This window comes from Sapajus apella, unplaced genomic scaffold, assembly GCF_009761245.1.
Source record: "Sapajus apella isolate SASKATOON/1434 unplaced genomic scaffold, GSC_monkey_1.0 scaffold33, whole genome shotgun sequence".
Classification (NCBI taxonomy): Eukaryota; Metazoa; Chordata; class Mammalia; order Primates; family Cebidae; genus Sapajus; species Sapajus apella.
Genome location: NW_022436973.1, coordinates 22,348,299 through 22,362,284, shown reverse-complemented (window position 1 = coordinate 22,362,284; position 13,986 = coordinate 22,348,299). Strand labels below are relative to the sequence as shown.

General features: G+C 46.2%; 1 pseudogene; it reads right to left on the bottom strand.

The window, feature by feature from the left end:
- Positions 1-11,361: 11,361 nt before the first annotated feature.
- Positions 11,362-13,541, bottom strand: LOC116562622 (annotated as a pseudogene).
- Between the last annotated feature and the right edge of the window lie 445 nt (positions 13,542-13,986).

Here is a 13,986-nt window from a genome sequence, read left to right as displayed (position 1 = left end):
GTTACCCAGGCTGGAGTGCAATGGCGCGATCTCGGCTCACCGCAACCTCCGCCTCCTGGGTTCAGGCAATTCTCCTGCCTCAGCCTCCTGAGTAGTTGGGATTACAGGCACACACCACCATGCCCAGCTAATTTTTTGTAGTTTTAGTAGAGACGGGGTTTCACCATGTTGACCAGGATGGTCTTGATCTCTTGACCTCGTGATCCACCCGCCTCGGCCTCCCAAAGTGCTGGGATTACAAGCGTGAGCCACCGCTCCCGGCCTGTTAATGTATTTAAAAGTCAAGAATTGTCACTGCAGGCGGGGCACCCTCTGTCTCAAAAAAAAAAAAGAAGAGTTGGCACTATAAGCATGTTCCTCGGAACTATGGATGTAAATGCAAGGAGAAATAATTTTAGCACTCATTTGGGTGGAATTGGTAAAGGGAGTTCTTTTCTTCCCTCCCCTCCTCTTCCCTCCCTTCCACTTCCCTTCCTTCCTTTCTTTTTCTTTCTTTCTTTTTGAGACAGAGTCTTGCTCTTGCCTCAGCCCCCCGAGTAGCCCAGGCTGGAATGCATTGACGTGATCAGGGCTCACTGCAGCCCGGATCTCCTGGGCTCAAACACTTCTCCTGCCTCAGCCTACTGAATAGCTGGGACCACAGGTGGGTGCCACAATGCCCGGCTAATTCGTAATTTTTTTGTAGAGACAGCGTCTCACTTTGTTGCCCAGGCTGGTTGCTTTTCATTTTGAGCTTCACAGCACTAGTTTACTTTTTAAACCATTTTTATTTGTTGCTTTGGTAAGAATGAACAATTAGAAATCAATTTTTAAATTATTGAAAAAATAAAGAAAAATTGGCAGAATCAGATTAATGGAACACAAGGCCAAAGAGAATCAAAACATACCTGTTAGAAGTTTAGGATCAAGTAAAAAGCAGGGCTTCCCAGTGAAGTTAACTGGTAAGCCCAGCACTTTGGGAGGCCAAGACAGGCGGATTGCCTAAGGTCAGGAGTTTGATACCAGCCTGGCCAACATGGTGAAACCCATCTCTATTAAAAAAAAAAAAAAAATTAGCCAGGGGTGGTGGTGGGTGCCTGTAATCTTAGCTACTCAGGAGGCTGAGGCAGGAGAATGGCTTGAACCAGGGAGGAGGAGGTTGTAGAGAGCCAAGATCGCACCTTTGCACTCCAGCCTGGGTGACAGAGTAAGACTCCATCTCACAAAAAAGAAGTTAACCAATATTGAAACAACAGGGAATTGTTAAATGCACAGAAGAACAGATCAATGGAGCAAACTGCATAGTCAAGTAACAGACCCACAGAAATGAGAAATGTGGAATTTAACTTGTAATGAATGCAGCATTCCAACTGTTGGGAAAAAGATAGTACTCAATATATGGTTTGGGGACAACGGGTTTTATATATGGGAAAATAATTAAGTTAAGTTTCTACCCCATACCATCAATAAAAATAAATTCCAGATGAAATACAGATCTAAAATGAAAATATAAAAAATTCTTTTCTTTCTTTTTTTTTTTTTTTTGAGATAGAGTCTCACACTGTCACCCAGGCTGTAGTGCAGTGGCTTGATCTTGGTTCACTGCAATCTCCGCCTCCTGGGTTCAAGCAACTCTCCTGCCTCAGCCTCCCAAGTAGCTGGGACTACAAGTGTGCGCCACTGTGCACAGCTATTTTTTTTGTATTTTTAGTAGAGATGGGGTTTCACCATGTTGACCAGGATGGTCTCGATCTCCTGACCTCATAATTCACCTGCCTCTTGGCCTCCCAAAGTGCTGGGATTATAGGCATGAGCCACTGTGCCTGGCTGAAAATATAAAAAATTCTACAAGCAAAAATATGAGAGAATTAAAAAATATAATTCAGAAGGAGGTAAATTTTTGTAAGTCAGACACAAGAGATTGAAATGAATATGGTAGCTGTTTTATACTTACAGGATTTTCCTTCTTCCATTCTTCCATGAGAAAACTTTTCTGTCTCCTGTGGAGCAGCTTGAATAGTTTGAAATGACTGATCCAGACACAGGAATGGATATACAATACATATCAGTCAGACTGCCCACCCCGGCTCGAAGACTTTTCTGGAATTCCTATGCGCAGTCTGTCATGAGCGTCTCTTTTTCTCTCCCTTTGAAATCATGAACTATAAGAATATGGGCCATGTTTCCAACAAGATGAAGGGAACTTCAACAGAAAAGAAGCCCAGATAACCGACAGATTCAGAGAGAAATGGTTCTGTTTTTTTATATTTTTCATGTGTTGATTTTTTAAGAGACAGAGTCTTGCTCTGTTGCCCAGGCTGCAGTGCAGTGGCCGATCATAGCTCACGGCAGCCTCAAACTCCCGGGCTCAAGTGATCTTCCTCCCAAGTTGCTGGGACTATAGATAATACTCACCATGCCCAGATTTTTTTTTTTTTTTTTTTTGTAGAGACAGGGTTTCTCTCTCTTGTTCAGGCTGGTCTCAAACTCCTGATCTCAAATGATCATCCTGGTTTGACCTCCCAAAGTGCTGTGATTACTGGTGTGAGCCATCATGCCCGGTGAGAAATAGCTCTAATGATATGGTTGGAATAATGATTCTAGTTGTGGCTTACTACTAAATAACTCCAGAATCCTTAATTTTGATACCAATAAATTGTCTTTTTATTCGAATCAGATTGAGTTGGGTTTCCATCACCTTCAGCCCAAAGAACCATGTCTGATAATCCAGAAATGATGTTGGTTAGCTTGTCAGTTTAGACTGAATAAAATCACTGCCTTCTCAACAGTGAGAAATAGCAATAAACAAAGTCAAGGTTATGAGCTGGAGTGAAAGAAATCACTGATAGCAAACAATGGACACAAGATCAACGTCTGTCCCAGGCATAGTGGCTCACACCTGTAATTTCAGCACTTTGGGAGGCCAAGGTGGGAAGATTGCTTGAACCCAGGAGTTTGGGACCAGCTTGGGCAACATAGGGAGACCTCCAGATAAATAAATATAAGAAACAGAACCAGTTCTCTCTGAATCTATCAATTCTACAGAAAAAATTAAAAATTAGCCAGGCATGGTGGCGTTTACTGTAGTTCCCACTACTCAAGAGGCTGAGGCAGGAGGATTGCTTGAGCCTGATACGTGGAGGCTGCAGTGAACCGTGTTCATGTCACTGCACTCCAGTCTGGGCGGAAGAGCAAGACCCTGTGTCAAAAAAAGAAAAGAAAAAAAATCAGTGTCCAGAATATATAGAGTACCTCCAACTCAATAGGGAAAAAATAAGATGACTCAAAGAAAAGACAAGAAAACAAAGGGTATTGTGCTTGTCAAAGCTCTTTCCTTCAGGAATGATAAAGCTTAACTCTTACCCTTTTAAAGTTAAAAAAAAAAAATGCCAGGCGCGGTGGCTCAAGCCTGTAATCCCAGCACTTTGGGAGGCCAAGGTGGGTGGATCACGAAGTCAGGAGATCGAGACCATCCTGGTCAACATGGTGAAACCCCGTCTCTACTAAAAATACAAAACATTAGCTGGGCATGGTGGCGTGTGCCTGCAATCCCAGCTACTCGGGAGGTTGAGGCAGGAGAATTGCCCGAACCCAGGAGGCGGAGGTTGCGGTGAGCCGAGATTGTGCCATTGCACTCCAGCCCGGGTAACAAGAGTGAAACTCCATCTCAAAAAAAAAAAAAAAGGTTGGGGGTGGATTTGTTGGTTCAAATAATTGAGTGAGAACCCAAGGGAGCGGTATGCTTCAGAAACAGCAGGATCCTTGTTCTTAGACACTGCTCACAGCAATTACTTGGTCTTTCTCCTTCTCTTGGTTAATTCTTTCCTTTTCGTCAGCAGGTTTTATTGTCACCCAGAGTCTCTCCACACGGCAACAATGATGTATTTTCCAGCAGCTTCAGGCTTACCATCATTGCCGTCTATCAGAACTATTTGGGTTGTGAGTATCATAAAATTCATCCTAAATTAGCTTAAACAAAATAACAGAACTTAACTAGCCTATATAATCAAAGAGGTGTAATCTAGGATAGGGTTGGTTTGCAGGGGAGCTTGAGCCAAGAGCTCCAGCAGTGTCAGCCAGGGCTCATTTCACTCCCTCCATAGGAGCCTGCCTGCTGCTGTGTTTGTTGGCGTCATTCTCGGGAACAGTCTCTCATGCTACCTTCCAGCAGCCCTAGGTTCTTCTTCTCATCCTTGATGCTCTTAGTCCAGAGAAAAAGAGTTTTTCTCTCTCTTAACAATCCCATATTTCAATGACTGTCATTGAAATGCAAGCCTACGCCAAACAATCTCTGCGGCCACGGGAACATGATTAATCAGATGTGGGCTACTTGCCCAACTATGGGCTCAAAGAAAAGTCACCTCCACCTAAAGTTGAGGAAGGTAGTTCCCTTCCCTTTCCTCCACAATTGGTGTAGTGTTATCAGGAGTGAAATATATGTTAGGGAGTAAAATTAACATACACCTACCACAATTTTCTCACTTGTAGCTCATAACCTTAAAAAGAGACAGATGCTTCTTCCCAGGGTCCATATCAGCACCCCAGAAGGTTGTAGCTATGTTGGGTCAAGCCATCACTGTGTCCTACTGATGGGGTCAAGCCATCATTGTGTTGTACTGAAGGGGTGTCCTTGGTTGGGCATCTTAGAAGCACAGCCTGAGACAGTAAATTCATTATAGGAAAAACCTATAATGGAGTGAGGAACGTAGGATAGGGCAGGGGAAGGAGTCAGTGAAGATGAAGTCTAGCTTCAGCCTGATCCTTAGGAGAGCTCTGAAGCATCAATTGCCCTAATCCTTGTCCCCTAGTGAGGCAAGGGGGCTGCCTTCTGCGCCCCTTATCTTTGGATATGGAATGTCCCCCCTTGAGGGATAATCTTTGAAGCAAAGTGACCCTCTCCTGCTGAGGGCAGTTCTCTGAAGAAAGGTGCATCTGTGAGCCTCTAGCAGCATGAGGCAGCACTTACAGGAGCTGGGGGCTGGGTGCTGGGGTCAGTAAAAGGAATCTGGCTGGGCCTCCAATGGGGCCTACCACAACGAACTAGCAAGATTGATCTGCTGGGGACATCTGTTAGTCTTGTGACAGGGGACGTGATTCTTTTTTATTTTTTAATTTTTATTTTAATTTTTTTAATTTTAGAGACAGGGTCTCGCTATGTTGCCCAGGCTGGAGTGCAGTGGTTATTCACAGGTGCAATCCCACTACTGATCAGCACAGGAGTTTTGACCTGCTCCGTTTCCGACCTGGGCCAGTTCACCCCTCCTTAGGCAACCTGGTGGTCCCTATATTGATGCCGAACTTAGTGTGGATACTTGATTGGCATAGCGCGCTACAGCCCAGAACTCCTGGGCTCAAGCGATCCTCCCACCTCAGCATCCTGAGTAGCTGGGACTATAGGCACACACCACTGCGCCGGGTGACATGGTTCTTTTTGTTTTGTTTTATTGTATATATTTAAGGTGTGCAACATGATGTTTTGACATACATGTAGATCAGGGGTGTCCAATCTTTCGGCTTTCCTGGGCCACATTAGAAGAATTATCTTGAGGCACACATAAAATACACGAACACTAACGATAGCTGATGAACTAAAAAAAAAAAAATCACGAAAAAAACTCATAACATTTTAAGAAAGATTACATATTTGTGTTGGGCTACATTCAAAGCTGTCCTGGGTCACCTGCAGCCTGTAGGCTGCAGGTTGGACAAGCTCGATGTGGACAATAATGGTTATCATAGTCAAGCAAATTAATATGTTTATCACCTCACATAGTTACCCATTTTTTGTATGTGGCAAAAGCACCTAAAATTCTTTTAGCAAAAATCTCAACTACAATACACTATTACTAACCGTAAACCTCATGTTCATCGGATCTCTGGACTACTTAGCCCTACATACCTACTCTTTGTAATCTTTCACCTACGTCTCCCTATTTCCTTCTCCTCACCCCCATAATCGCTGTTTTACTGTTTTATTCTCTATGTATTCAACTTTTTTTTCCTCCAGAGAGGGTCTCTCTGTGTTGCCCAGGCTGGAGTACAGTGGTGCAATCAAGGCTCACTGCAGCCTTGACCTCCTGGGCTCAAGTGATTCTCCCACCTCAGCTTCCTGAGTAGCTGGGACTATAGGCTCGTGCTGCCATACCCGGTAAATTTTAAAATTTTTTTCTACAGACTGGGTTTCACTCCATGTTGCCTGTGCTGGTCTCGAGCTCCTAGACTTGAGAGAGCCGCTTGCTGCAGCCTCCCAAAGTGCTGGGATTACAGGTGTGAGCCACCACCCTGGCCTTGACTTTTTTTTTTTTTTTTTTTTTTTAAGATCCTGCATATAAGTGAGATCATGCAATATTTTTCTTTCTATATCTGGTTTATTTTACTTAGCATAATGTCCTCTAGTTTCAACCATGCTATGGCAAATGGCAGGATCTTCTTCTTCTTTTTCTTTTTTGTAAAGATGGGGTTTGTTATGTTGCCCAAGCTAATCTTGAGAGGCCCACCTTGGCCTCTCACAGTGCTGGGATCATACTGCGCCCTGCTGCATTTCACTTCTGTGACTGCTTGCCACTCTCACACTCACCAATTTTAAAAAGGCTAAAAAGTCCCCATTTAAAATAATATAGCTTTTCTTCATAATTGAAGAAAAGTGCTCCCACTTCTCACAATAAACACTGTTATTTCCCTGCTCATACCTTTGTTCTTGCCACTTTAGTGCATACTGGGCTGATTTCCAGCTGCCAGCACAAGCATTTCTTTACTGAAGGCTTTCTCTGACTGTTCCTCACTTTGCCACCTGCACAGTAGGCCAGAAGTACGAAGGAGGATCGTTTCTTCCTCCTTGGGAGCTACTCTTAACCAATGATTGATGGGATTTGATGTATAAATACCGCAGCCCCCTCACTCTTTGTAGTGGGATAACATTGTGGTGCATGTTCTATGCAGGCTCCCAGAACTCCCCGTGAGATTACACTCCAATTGTGCACAGCGGTGGCTGGCTCGATCATGTGCCCTGGATTAGTTGCCTTACTTTCCCACTCTGTCTCCAGTGTTTTCCTTTACCTTCCAAATAAACTCCTTGGAATGGATTCCTTGTCTCAGAACGTTTCTGGGGGCACTCAAACAAAAACATCCCCTCCCCAAACTGAAATAGCTCAAGTCAGGCTCATGTCTGCTGTGGGAGGAAATGTGTATGTGTGAGGGGGTGGCTTCCATCACTTGTGTGTTAGCTGCATTCTTTTTATTTTTTAAAAACACATTTATTTTAAAATTTTACATAATCTTTGGGTAATTCAGAATTAGCTTAGGCAGGTTTCAGAAGTTTCTGAGACTGGTGTCTCAACTTTCAAGCAATAGCATACTCTAGTTTCTCTTCAGATCATGTTAATCTTTCACCTTTTACTAAAAATAAAGATTGAATACACCAATAGGCTGGGTGCGGTGGCTGACACCTATAATCCCAGCACTTTGGGAGGCCGAGGCAGGTGGATCACCTGAGGTCAGGAGTTCAAGACAAGCCTGGCCAACATGGTGAAACCCTGTCTCTACTAAAAAATACAAAAATTAGCCAGGTGTGGTGGCGGGCACATGTAATCCCAGCTACTCGGGAGGCTGAAGCAGGAGAATCACTTGAACCTAGGAGGCGGAGGTTGCAGTCAGCTGAGATCGTACCACTGTACTCCAGCTTGGGCAACAGAGAGAGACTCCATCTCAAAAAAAAAGAAAAGAAAGAAAGAAACACACCAATAGCAATAGCTTATTTGATTTGTGGAAGGATTAGAGAGGACCCCGTGATCTAGTATGCATGGATTGCTACTGAAGAAGACAGAACCCCACAGACAAAGGAAACATTAAGATGTAATTTTTAGGCTGGGCATGGTGGCTCACACCTGTAATCCCAGCACTTTGGGAGGCTGAGGCAGATGGATCACTTGAGGTCAGGAGTTGGAGACCAGCCTTGCCAACATGGCGAAACCCCAACTCTACTAAAAATACAAAATTAGCTGGGCATGGTGGCACACTCCTGTAATCCCAGCTACTCAGGAGGCTGAGGCAGGAGAATTGCCTCAGCCCGGGAGATGGAGGTTGCAGTGAGCCGAGATCACAACAGTGTACTCCTGCCTGGGTGACACAGCCAGACACCGTCTCAAACAACAAAAAAAGAGGTTATTTTTAAATTATCTGCTACAAATATTAAACACCTCACCAGAAAACAATAATACTCATATCTTATTTGTATTTTACCCAAGTTTCCATATACAGATAGCACAGAACTTCCAGAGCTAAAAATTCTATAGACTTCAGGATCATATTTAAATTAATTTGATCTCTTATGTTAATAATAAAAATTAAAAACTAGCTTCCCCTCAGTGTAGTCTCAGTCTCCACACCAACATGTATTTCCTGCTGCCAGAATGCCACCTTCCTCTGCCCTCAGTGATCATGAGTCAAAGATTACAACGAGTGTGTCAAATCAGAACAGAAAGCAAGCCAGGGATTCATGGCCCCTGAAAAGGGTAAAGAACTACTTAGCCCTACGCACTTACTGTTTGTAATCTTTGACACACATCTCCCTATTTCCTTCTCCTCACCCCCATTACCACTGTTTTACTGTTTTATTCTCTATGTATGCAACTTTTTTGAAAAGTTGAGGTAAAAGCAGGTAAGCAGCCCAAGTGCTCTGCCCCTTCCCAAGCAGAATCAGACCTGAGCCGCAGGCAGTGAGGAGGAAAGCGCGTTCTTCCTTGTCGGCTGCCTTGGATGGTGTCGTGAGTGTCCCAAGTCGGGTAGTGGCATCTCAATAGGAGAGTTAACTTTCTCCTTCTCTCTCTCTTTTTTTTTTTTTTTTTGAGATGGAGTCTCACTCTGTCACCCAGGCTGGAGTGCAGTGGCACAATCTCAGCTTACTGCAACCTCCGCCTCCTGGGTTCAGGCGATTCTCCTACCTCAGCAACCCGAGCAGCTGGGACTACAGGCATGCTCCATCACACCCGGCTAATTTTTTTTTTTTTTGTATTTTTTAGTAGAAACGGGGTTTCACCATATTGGACAGGCTGGTCTCGAACTCCTAACCTCATGATCTGCCCCCCTCGGCCACCCAAAACACTGGGATTACAAGGGTGAGCCACCAGGAGAGCTAACTCTCTGAGGACAGGAACTCCTCCTGCCTCCCTCGCAGCAGGGTCCAGCCCAGGTGTGAGCAGAGAGCAGGTTCTTATTAAATAAGAAGGAAGGAAACCAGCATATACTGAAAACCTACTATGTGCCGGGAACAGAGCCAGGACAGGTGCGTTCATGTAATCCTCACAACAGCACTGCGAGGTAAGATCATCATCCTACCTCTTTACAGACGTGGAAACAGGCCAGGGAATTTGCCCAAAATGGCATAGCTAGTAAGTAGGAGAGCATCAGTTTGAAAACCCAGGTCTTCTCACTCCAGGGCTCTTTCTCCTGCCTGTGTAAACAGAGTTTGGCAGTCAGTGAGGATCCCAGCTCCAAGATGGTTGCTTTGGAGCTCAAACATTAGATCCCCTTGAGTACATGGGGCCAGCCCTGAGAGTCCAGAGGCCTGGGTCCGCGAACCCTGGCTTTACAGCATGACTTCATGATCTTGACTGAGTCCTTTAACCTCTGCACACCACGGCCAGACTGGTCAAGTGGGGTTCCCTACCAGAGAGAGGGGATTCAGCAAAACCATCGCGGCAGTATGTTTGCAAATCACAGGGAGCCAGCCTCTGCCCACAGACTCTGATCTTGTTCCCTTGCAGGGAGGAAGTGGGGTGCCATACTTCACTATCAGATTGGCATGGCAATCTGATATCACACCCCTCACACCTAGTGACAATCAGTTATGATCTCTGAGGTTCTGACCTCAGAGAGTGACATAAGTCCTAGGGAAGCACACCCCCCCCACTCCCTGAGGCACCTTTTGCAGAAGGCCCGTGAGGTCAAAGACACTGAAGTCAGGATACTTTAAAGCCAAAAATGCTTAAAAGTAGTTTGGGAGGGGAAGATGCATTTAAAAGGGAAAAAAAAAGGTGTTGGTTAGGAGGAGGTTTGGGAGTGAGTGTTAAAAAGGAAGAGTTGGAGTATGGTGTGCAAACCCAGCTGGTAGGATAGGGTCAGGCCAGGCTGAGCCTAGAGAAATCAGGTTTTAGGGATCTGGCTTGCCTGTTGTCTGCTGTGAGGTTGCACTTGCTGCCTCAGGCATGGGCAGGGGGCTTTGTCAAAAAAGTGTTGAGGCTGGGTACAGTGGCTCATGCCTGTAAATCCCAGTACTTTGGGAGGCTGAGGTCAAGAGGATCACTTGAGTCCAGGCGTTCAAGACCAACCTGGGCAATATAGGGAGATCCCATCTCTACAAATAACAACAACAACAGCAACAAAATAGCCAGACTTGGTGGGGCATGCCTGTCGTTCCAGCTACTTGGGAGGCTGAGGCGGGAGGATCAGTTGAGTCCAGAAGGTGGAGGCCGCAGTAAGCTGTGACTGTGCCACTGTACTCCAACCTGGGTGACACAGTGACACCCTGTCTCAAAAAATTAAATATATTTAAATACATAGGTATATCTGTATACATACATATATCTCTCTTGAGCCTCTAACTTCAGGCAGGTCTTAGAGAATAAATACGGGAAGAAAGAAAAACACAACTCACATTACTCAGATATAATCTGCTTGCCATGTTTCTCCTCCCCTTCTAAGACACACTCAAATGCCCCAGGGCTATGAAGCCTTGTCTGATCCACAGATGCAGTGAGTGTGTGGCCCTCCTGGGTGCACTGACAGCAAGCCCATCTCTCTACAAGCCCCCATGCAGTGAGCACACTGACTCCTAACTGCCTGTTCAGAAGTCGGTCTCTCACACTCAATTGTGAATAACTAGAGGGAAGGTGGACCAATCAAGTTCTTTTGCTTATAAGTGCCCAGGCTAAGGACCAGCCCAACTAGCCAGAGTGACAGGAATGTGTCCCAGGGGCACAGAACTCAGGAGCGATTTTGTTCTGGAGGAGTTTAGCAGGTTGCCAATGCCCTGTACTGTTTATTCACTGCCTGCCCCCACACAGCTCTCTACACTGGGCATAATTGTAATTTGGGAGAGTTTCTTTAAAACATAAAATTATTTATTTATTTATTTACGTACTTATTTAGAGACAGAGTGTCACTCTCTCGCCCAGGCTGGAGTGTAGTGGCATCATCTCAGCCCACTGCAACCTCCGCCTCCCAGGTTCAAGCGATTCTCCTGCCTCAGCCTCCTGAGTAGCTGGTATTACAGGCTCCCACCACCATGCCCAGCTAATTTTTTATATTTTTAGTAGAGACAGGTTTTCACTATGTTAGGCAGGCTGGTCTTGAACTCCTGGCCTCAAGTGATCCTCCCCCCTTGGCCTCTCAAAGTGCTAGGATTACAGGTATGAGCCACCGCACCCAGTCTAAAACATAAAATCAATATCTAGATGCAGTTTTCAAGCAATCTAGAGCATTGGCTTGTGAGAATGACATCATTCAGTTGGAAAAAATGAAGTCCAGCTTTGGCAGCCCTGGCGGGAAAGGAATATCTTGCATCTACTTGTGTGAAAAGTGGGGAGGATACTGTCTGGAAAGAATGCTGATGTATGTGTGTGTGTGGCAGGAGGCTCTCGGCTCATACACTCTGTGACTACATGGGAGACTGAGCCTGATTTCTTGTCCTTAGCGTCCAGAATCCCCAGAGATTTTGCTGACAGAGGCCCCTGGAGTGCAAGAGCAAGCTGGGATTGTTTAGGAAAATGGGCTTCCCAGGCTGGGGTGGCCCAGATACCATCTGTAAAATACCAGGGAGCCCGTGCTTAGCAGTGAATGGCTGGGTAGCCAGGCAGTGTGGCTGTTCCAAGCAGGTAAATGCCCTCATGAGGCACTTCACCGGATTCTTCTCACATAGCAGCAGTGGCAGGCGCCCATCGTGCAGGCACTGTTGAAGAACTGCTGGTAGTCACAGCACAAGTCTGTCTTGTGCTTGGATGAGAGGAACTTGTAAATATCAACCTGGTCACGTAGCATCATCATGATCATGACACCAAGTATCCCAGAGGATGTGGGCTTCGCTGAACCTCTTCTGGCGAGATTTCTTACGGGATGTCCCACAGCTCCGGAGGCACCTGGGGCTTGAGGATGTAAAAGGGCTGATTGGGATGCAGCTTACGGTAGCTCTTGTAGTTATTAAAGAAATTATAGTCTAGATTCTGGTACCACTTTGACATATCTGAATGATATACAGATGTGTCCCATACAATTAGGATTCCTGCACTGTACAGACTGAGTTTGAGGAAATGCCTTTTTGTGGTGACCAACTGAGAGTTCAGCAGGAGAATGGTAGTTTTTGTGGCCACATCTTTTTTTTTTTTAAAGATGGGGTTTCACCATGATGGCCAGGCTGGTCTTGAACTCCTGATCTCAGGTAATCCACCCACCTCGGCCTCCCAAAGTGCTAGGATTACAGGCGTGAGCCACTGCGCCTGGCCTTGTGGCCACATCTTGACAGAAGTTGGCTGTGGGTGCCTCATTAAACCTCAAGACTGCATCACGATAATCTATATCTCTGCCCAGTGCGGAGGACTTCAAAGATCCTGCCGATGAGAAAACAGCACATCTGCTCCAAGGCCCGGCCTCAGCCCTGATGCTGTCCTTGGGCAGGTAACTCTCCTACTCAGAGGTAGTGAAGGGAAAATCTGTGGTCTCTACAGCGGATACGATCACGTGGTCCCAGAGGTGGCAGCGCGGGGCCGCTGCACTGAACTTAACGGGGGGCCCTGGCCCGTGTCAAAGTGGTACCAGAATCCAGACTATAATTTCTTTCATAACTACAATTATTTCATGCTTAAAGAATTCTTCCAGATGGTTTACAGCCTGGGGATAAGGTTTTTGGAACAGCTGTCCTTGTTCCACAGCTGGAAGGAGGCCTGTGTTTTGGCCTTGGCTGGGCCTCTGGGGCTGCTGAGGGGTCTGGCTGCCCCTGTGGGGGGTCCTGGGTGCCGCTTGAGGATGCAGATTGGGAATGACACCCATGGCCACTCTCCCCAGACTCTTCAACATCTGGAATTTCTTGGTTTGAAATTTAAGTAATTCCCTTTCTTCCTTTTCTTCCACACACAGATGACCCCAAACAGGAGAAAGGCCAGGAGTTTTTCTGGGGAAAAACTTCTGAAGGTTTTCTGCAGGCTGGTGTGAGCCAGGAGGAAGATGTGTTCAGGCAAGCCACTTGGTTCTGAGAAGGAAAGCAGGAAAACTTCTGGCTAGACCCCAGGGCTGTGGGCCCTCCAGGTCCTCAGGAACTAGCAACCATTCTCCATGGGAGAAAGGTTCATTTTATTTGGCTTGGAGGCCAAGACTTATTTTTCTCAAGATGATCAAAAACATCTCAGCTCTGGGATAGAACTCTGGCACCAGGGATTGGGACAGGCTCACGGGGACCAGTTCATTTCAGCGGGGCTCCATGGCATTCATTGCTTTTCCCAGGACTGCTGGCTGCAGGGCTCTGCACAACCAGCTGCGCCCTTGCTCCCCATACTCTCGCCTGCAGACGCTGCCATTGCTCCAGTCCACTTGGTTCTTGGTGGCTCCCGCTGTTAACACTGGGCAGTGCCCCAGACGTCTTCCCCTGCCAGGCCCTGCCCAGGACTTCCCTTCCCCATGTGCCTGTGGAATACGTGCTTGGCAGGGGTAGGAGAGCCCGGAAGCTGGGCACCCCTCAAGGGAATCCCAGAGAAGGGGTTTGCTGGGGAGGAGGTGGGACAGAAATTGCAGAGTGAAGAAGACCAGAAGACTGGGGAAGGAGGAGAGGCAGGAAGGAGGGAAGAAGAGTGAGGTGGAGGGGCGAGAAGTCAGCTGCATTTTTCTAATTTAGGTCCAGATGTGGCTACCAATGGTACAGCAGATAAACAATGGTCTTGAAAAAAAAAATCCAGTTGTTGAAAAAAGGCCGGAAGAAGCTCAGTAAAAAATAACCTTTGGAACAGGAGAGAAGGAGAACATCAA